Source organism: Choloepus didactylus, chromosome 20 (genome assembly GCF_015220235.1).
Source record: "Choloepus didactylus isolate mChoDid1 chromosome 20, mChoDid1.pri, whole genome shotgun sequence".
NCBI lineage: Eukaryota > Metazoa > Chordata > Mammalia > Pilosa > Megalonychidae > Choloepus > Choloepus didactylus.
The window spans coordinates 61,926,369-61,932,368 of record NC_051326.1 but is presented as its reverse complement, the minus strand read 5'-3'; positions in this window follow the sequence as shown (position 1 = coordinate 61,932,368).

Genomic DNA, 6,000 nt, shown 5'->3' with positions numbered 1-6,000 from the left:
GGAAACATATATACAGCCTAAATCTTCCCATTCCACCCCCTCCCTAGCCTTCCATTAGTGGGATTAATCAACTTTAGAATGTTGTAATGCTCTTTCCCACCATCCATTACTAGCAATTTCCCTTCACCTTAAACAGCAACTCCACCCTCATTTCTTAACTCCCCATTGCCCCTTCCCCCATTTCTCTTAACCCAAACTCTACTTTTCATCTCTATGATAATTTCTTTGGGTTTGCTGTGGGGATTAAAATTAATCTCTTCAATCCATATCAATCTTGTTTTTCTTTGATACCACCTTCACTTCAATAGGACACATAAACTATGTTCCTATACTCCTCCATTCCCCCACCTTTATATAGTTGTCTAAAATTACATATTTTACATTGAGTTCAAAATGACTGATTTGTCAATAGAGTTTGTGTATTTTATATCATGTAGGAAGTAAATAGTGGAGTTACAGTTCAAAAATTATTGACTTCTATTTGTATTCCATTGTGGTTGGAGAATGTGCTTTGAGTATATTCAATTTTTTTTTTTTTCTTGAGGCTTGTTTTATGTCCCAGCTTATGGTCCCTTCTGGAGAAAGATCCGTGATCACTAGAGAAAAATGAGTGTCCTGGTGATTTGGGATGTAAGGTACTATATATGTCTGTTAAAATTCTCTATATCTCTTTCTCCTTTCTGTTGTTTCTCTGTTGGTAGGGCTCCCTTTAGAATCTGAAGTAGGGCAGGTCTTTTATTAGCAAAGTCTCTCAGCATTTGTTTGTATGTGAAAAATTTAAGCTCTCCGTCAAATTTGAAGGAGAGTTTTGCTGGATAAAGTATTCTTGGCTGGAAATTTTTCTCTCTCAGAATTTTAAATATGTCATGCCACTGCCTTCTTGCCTCCATGGTGGCCGCGGAGTAGTCACTACTTAGCCTTATGTTGTTTCCTTTGTATGTGGTGAATTGCTTTTCTCTTGCTGCTTTCAGAACTTGCTCCTTCTCTTCAGTATTTGAGAGTCTGATCAGAATATGTCTCAGAGTGGGTTTACTTGGATTTATTCTATTTGGAGTTCGCTGGGCATTTATGCTTTGTGTATTTATATTGTGTAGAAGGTTGGGGAACTTTTCCCCAACAATTTCTTTGACTACTCTTTCTAGACCTTTACCCTTCTCTTCCCCTTCTGGGACACCAATGAGTCTCAAGTTTGGACATTTTATTTTATCTATCATTTCCCTGAGATCCATTTCGATTTTTTTTATTTTTTTCTCCATTCTTTCTTTTGTTCTTTCATTTTCTGTTCTGTGGACTTCTAGGACACTGAGATGTTGTTCAGCTTCCTCTAGTCTTGTATTGTGAATATCCAGAGTCTTCTTAATTTGACCAACAGTTTCTTTTATTTCCATAAGATCTTCTATTTTTTTATTTACTCTTGCAGTGTCTTCTCTATGCTCTTCTAGGGTCTTCTTTATGTTGCTTATATCCTGGGCCATGGTCTTCTTGATGTCCTATAAATCCTTTGCCATGTTTTCATTCCTCGATTGTAGTTCTTTGATTAATTCTGCGAGGAACTTTGTTTCTTCTGATAACTTGATTTGTGTGTTTGGAGTTGGATTCTCCATATCGTCTGGTTTTATCATATGCATTGAGATTTTCTGTTGTTTTTGGCCTCTTGGCATTTGCTCTGCTCAACAGGGTTCTTTCAATTTGTAAAAAAAAAACCTATCTAACTTTTCAGAAACACAGTTTGGTGACATACACTTTAACTAACTAACCAGCAGATGGCGTCTGTGAATCACCTATACCTCTCAAGTCAGTTCTCCTTGTCCCCGCGGTGTGAGGGGAAACGATTCTTGTGGGGTCCAATCAGAGAACTCAGACTGGGTGTGTTGCTGAAGCCATCCGCCCTGAATGCAGGGCGCTTGTACGGGTGGCCAGGGAGGAAGGACAGCCTCAATATTCAAATTCCCCTGGTTCCCAGAGATTCAAGGCCACTGCAAGAGTCCAAACCTTCATTTCATTTCAGCCCCAGTCCCTCTCTCTTGCCGTCCCACAAACCACCGGACTTGGCGTAGTGTCCCTGGGTTCCCCGAGTAGGTCCCCCCACCCAGCCGCAATCCTCCAGGACCTCTGCCGAGGGAATGCCATGCTACATCACCAGTGCACGCCATCCCTCAAGGGAAGCCCCAGGCCGCCGGGCCATGCCAGCTCACTTTCAGCCTGATGCAAAAATGGCCGAATGGGGCATCTCCACACCCATCTCCTCGCACAGTTCCTCTTTCCCAGCTCCGGGACAACTGGCAGGGCTCTGGGCTGTGGGCACGGCCCCGGGCAGGAGTTTATCCAGCCCTCCCAGGAGTGAGCTGCTAGCCACGGAGTTTCTTTCAGCTTCTGGCATTCCCCTCCGTTCCCCTGGCCCCAGAGATATCTGCAGCGGGCTATCTTCCAGGCCAGACACCGAGAGGCTGGACCAGCCCCCTCTTGCTGTGTTTTACTATGTAGTTCCCACAATCGCAGCTGCAGCTGCTCCTGGGTTTTTCCCTTTTTTTTTTTTATTAAGAGAGCCCATCAGTCTCCAGACGCCAAACCCTGGCTTCCCCAGATCGCTGCACATCTGTGGGTCTTCCAGCCAGCTTACTCACTCGTTTCAGAATACAGACTCCCAGTTTCACCAAGTATACAGCCCCTGGGAACTAGCAGATCTTGTCCAGCTGGCGCATCGCTATAACCAGTATTCTGGGTCACTCTCTGGTCCTTATCTAGTGTTTTTCATGGAGGTGTTCCTTTGCCCTGTCTCACCTAGCTGCCATCTTAGTTTCTCTGTTCTTTAATTGTTCTTTTCACTTTAATTTTTACTCTTATTATTTTTGTGTGTGTGCTAATGAAAATGTTCAAAAATTAATTTTGGTGATGAATGCACGACTATATAATGGTACTGTGAACAACTGAATGTACACTTTGTATGACTGCATGGTACGTGAATATATCTCAGTAAAAATGCATAAAAAACTTTCAATATTCCAGCTATGTTGCATGAGGAAAATTAAACATTTATTCAAAAATTTCAAAAAAAAAAAAACAATACACAAAAAACAAACTTCTACACAGAAAATTACAAAACTTCAATAAACAAAATCAAGAAAACCTAACTAGGTGGTAAGATTTTCCATGTTCATGGATAGGAAGGTGAAACATTGTGATGACACCAATTCTACCCATACTGATCTACAGATTCAACACAATTCCAATCAAAATTCCAACAACATACTTTGCTGACTTGGAAAAGATAGCTACCAAATTGATTTGGAAAAGTAGGGGCCTCTAACCAAAGAAGAATGAAGTAAGAGGACTCACACTTTCTGTCTTTAAAGCCTACTATAAAGCCACAGTAGTAAAAGCAGCATGGCACTAGCACAAAAACAGACATATTGATCCATGGAATCAAACAAGACTTTGGAAACAGAGCCCCAGAGCTATGGTCATCTGATTTTTGATAAGCCCCAAAATCCACTGAACTGGGACAGAACAGTTTCTTAAACACATGGGGCAGGGGAACTGGATATCCATATTCAAGAGAATGAAAGAGGACCCCTACCACACACACTATAGAAAATTAACTCAAAATGGATCAAAGACCTCAATAGAAAAGACAGTATCATAAAACTCCTAGAAGATAGCAGAGGGAAACATCTTCAAGATCTAATAATAGTAGGTAGCTTCTTTAACTTTATACCCAAAGCACAGAAAAAAAGAGAAAAAATAGATAAAACGGGAACTCCTCAAAATCAAAAGCTTCTGTACCTCAAAGGACTTTGTCAAAATGGTGAAGAGTCAGCCAACTCAATGGGAGAAAATATTTGGTAACAGACTGATACCCAGCATATATAAAGAAATCCTACAACTCAACGAAAATAGTACAAATAGCCAAATTATAAAATGGGCAAAAGATATGAAAAGACATTTTTCTGAAGAGGATATAGAAATGGCTAAGAAACACATGAAAAAATACTCATCTTCACTAGCTATTAGGGAAATGCAAATCAAAAGCACAATGAGATATCATCTAACACCAATAAGAATGAGCACCATTAAACAAACAGGAAATTACAAAGGCTGGAGAGGATGCAGAGAAATTAGAACTCTTATTCACTGCTGGTAGGAATGTGTAACGGTACAGTCACTGTGGAAGACAGTTTGGCATTTCCTCAGAAAACTAGATGTCGAGTAACCCCACGATCCAATTCACTTCTCAGTATATTCCAAGAACATGTGAAAGCAGTGATATGAACAGGCACCTGCACACCAATGCTCACAGCAGCATCGTTCATAATTGCCAAGAGAGGCAAGCAATCCAAGTGTCTTTCAACATATAAGTGGAAAAACAAAAGTTTCCATATACATATAATGAAATTCCATGCAGTAGTAAGAAGGAATGAGATCCTGAAATGTCTGACAACATGGATGAACCCTGAAGACATAATGCTGAGTGAAGTAAGTCAGGCAAAAAAGGAAAGATCTTGTATGTTACCACTAACATGAACTCCCTAACAATGTAAAATCAGTGTATTAGAATATAGGGGCCCTTGAGACAGAAGCTATGAAGGGAAAATGAGAACCTAATATGTACAGACATGTTAATATGTACAGACATGTTAATGAGGTATGGGATTGGACAGGGATGATGTTTGTTAATGGGATTATAAATACTAGTGCTGCACTGAAGGTGAAGATGATCAAAAGCAGTTGTTTAAAGGCATGTACCCCACAGATTAGCACTACAAATATAAATAAGTGGTTGCATGATGTACTTCCAAGGTATGACACAGGTACAGTTAACAGAGTGGATATGGGAAAAAGTAACCATTGCATATTATAGACTATATTTTATAGGAATACTTTACCAGTACTACACTAATACTAGGGATGAATAATTAGGGGCTGATAAGAACTTTGTGGTGTATTGTGTTATGATAACTGTTCAAAATTGAGAATGATGATGAAGTGAAGATAATGTGAGACACTGATTGTTTATCTTGGATAGAATATATGCCATGTGAAATTAGGAACCCCCTACTTAATAAACCAAGTCCTCGAACTTGAGGTTTGCTCTTGTGAAACTTAGGGTTATAAAAAGGAGGCTAATCCCACCTCTAATTATGCCAAAAGGCACCTCCAGATTACCTCTTTGTTGCTCACATGTGGCCTCTAAGACCAACTCCACAAATTCATTAACCTTCCTCCTTCATGGGACATGACTCACAGGGGAGTGAATCTCCCTGGCAACGTGGGACATGACTTCCAGGAATGAGCTCCGCACTGGCACTGAAGGATTGAAAATGCCTTCTTGACCAAAAGGGGAAAAATAAAGGTAATAAAATAAGGTGACAGTGGCTAAGAGATTTCAAATAGAGTCAAGAGGCTATCCTGGAAGTTACTTAGCCAAGCTGCAGCTAGATATCCCCAATGGCCACAGTATGCCAAGCCCTAACCAACCATACTCACAAAATACCTAGGTCCCTATCTGAGACTCTATGAAAGTTTTACTCACTAAGTTTATTTTCAGAAACTTAAATCCTCCAGAGTGTTCCTATGCCAGAAAAGTACCAAAACCCAGAGACAACAGCCTCTTCAAGAACATCAACCACAGACAGACCAGACCCTCCCCATAATGTCGACACCTCTTTTCAGTATGAACAAGTTAGGGAAGTCTCTGGCCTAGACATCCCTGAAGATCAAGAAAATGATTAAAGAAGAGTGAGATGTAACAACAGACAAGACAGGATTTAACAAAGGATTTTGAATAGTGAATCTTTATATAAAATTTTTTTAAATGCTAGGGTATCATAATAGGTAGAAGGAAATAACTGAAATGGTCGAACTGTAACCCATAACATTCTTTGAAATTTACCCTATAGCTACTAGTTAAATTGTACTTTGAAAGTTATTACCTTTATGTATATATGTTATATTTCACAGTGAGGAAACAACTGAAACTGTCAAACTTTAACCCATAATGAT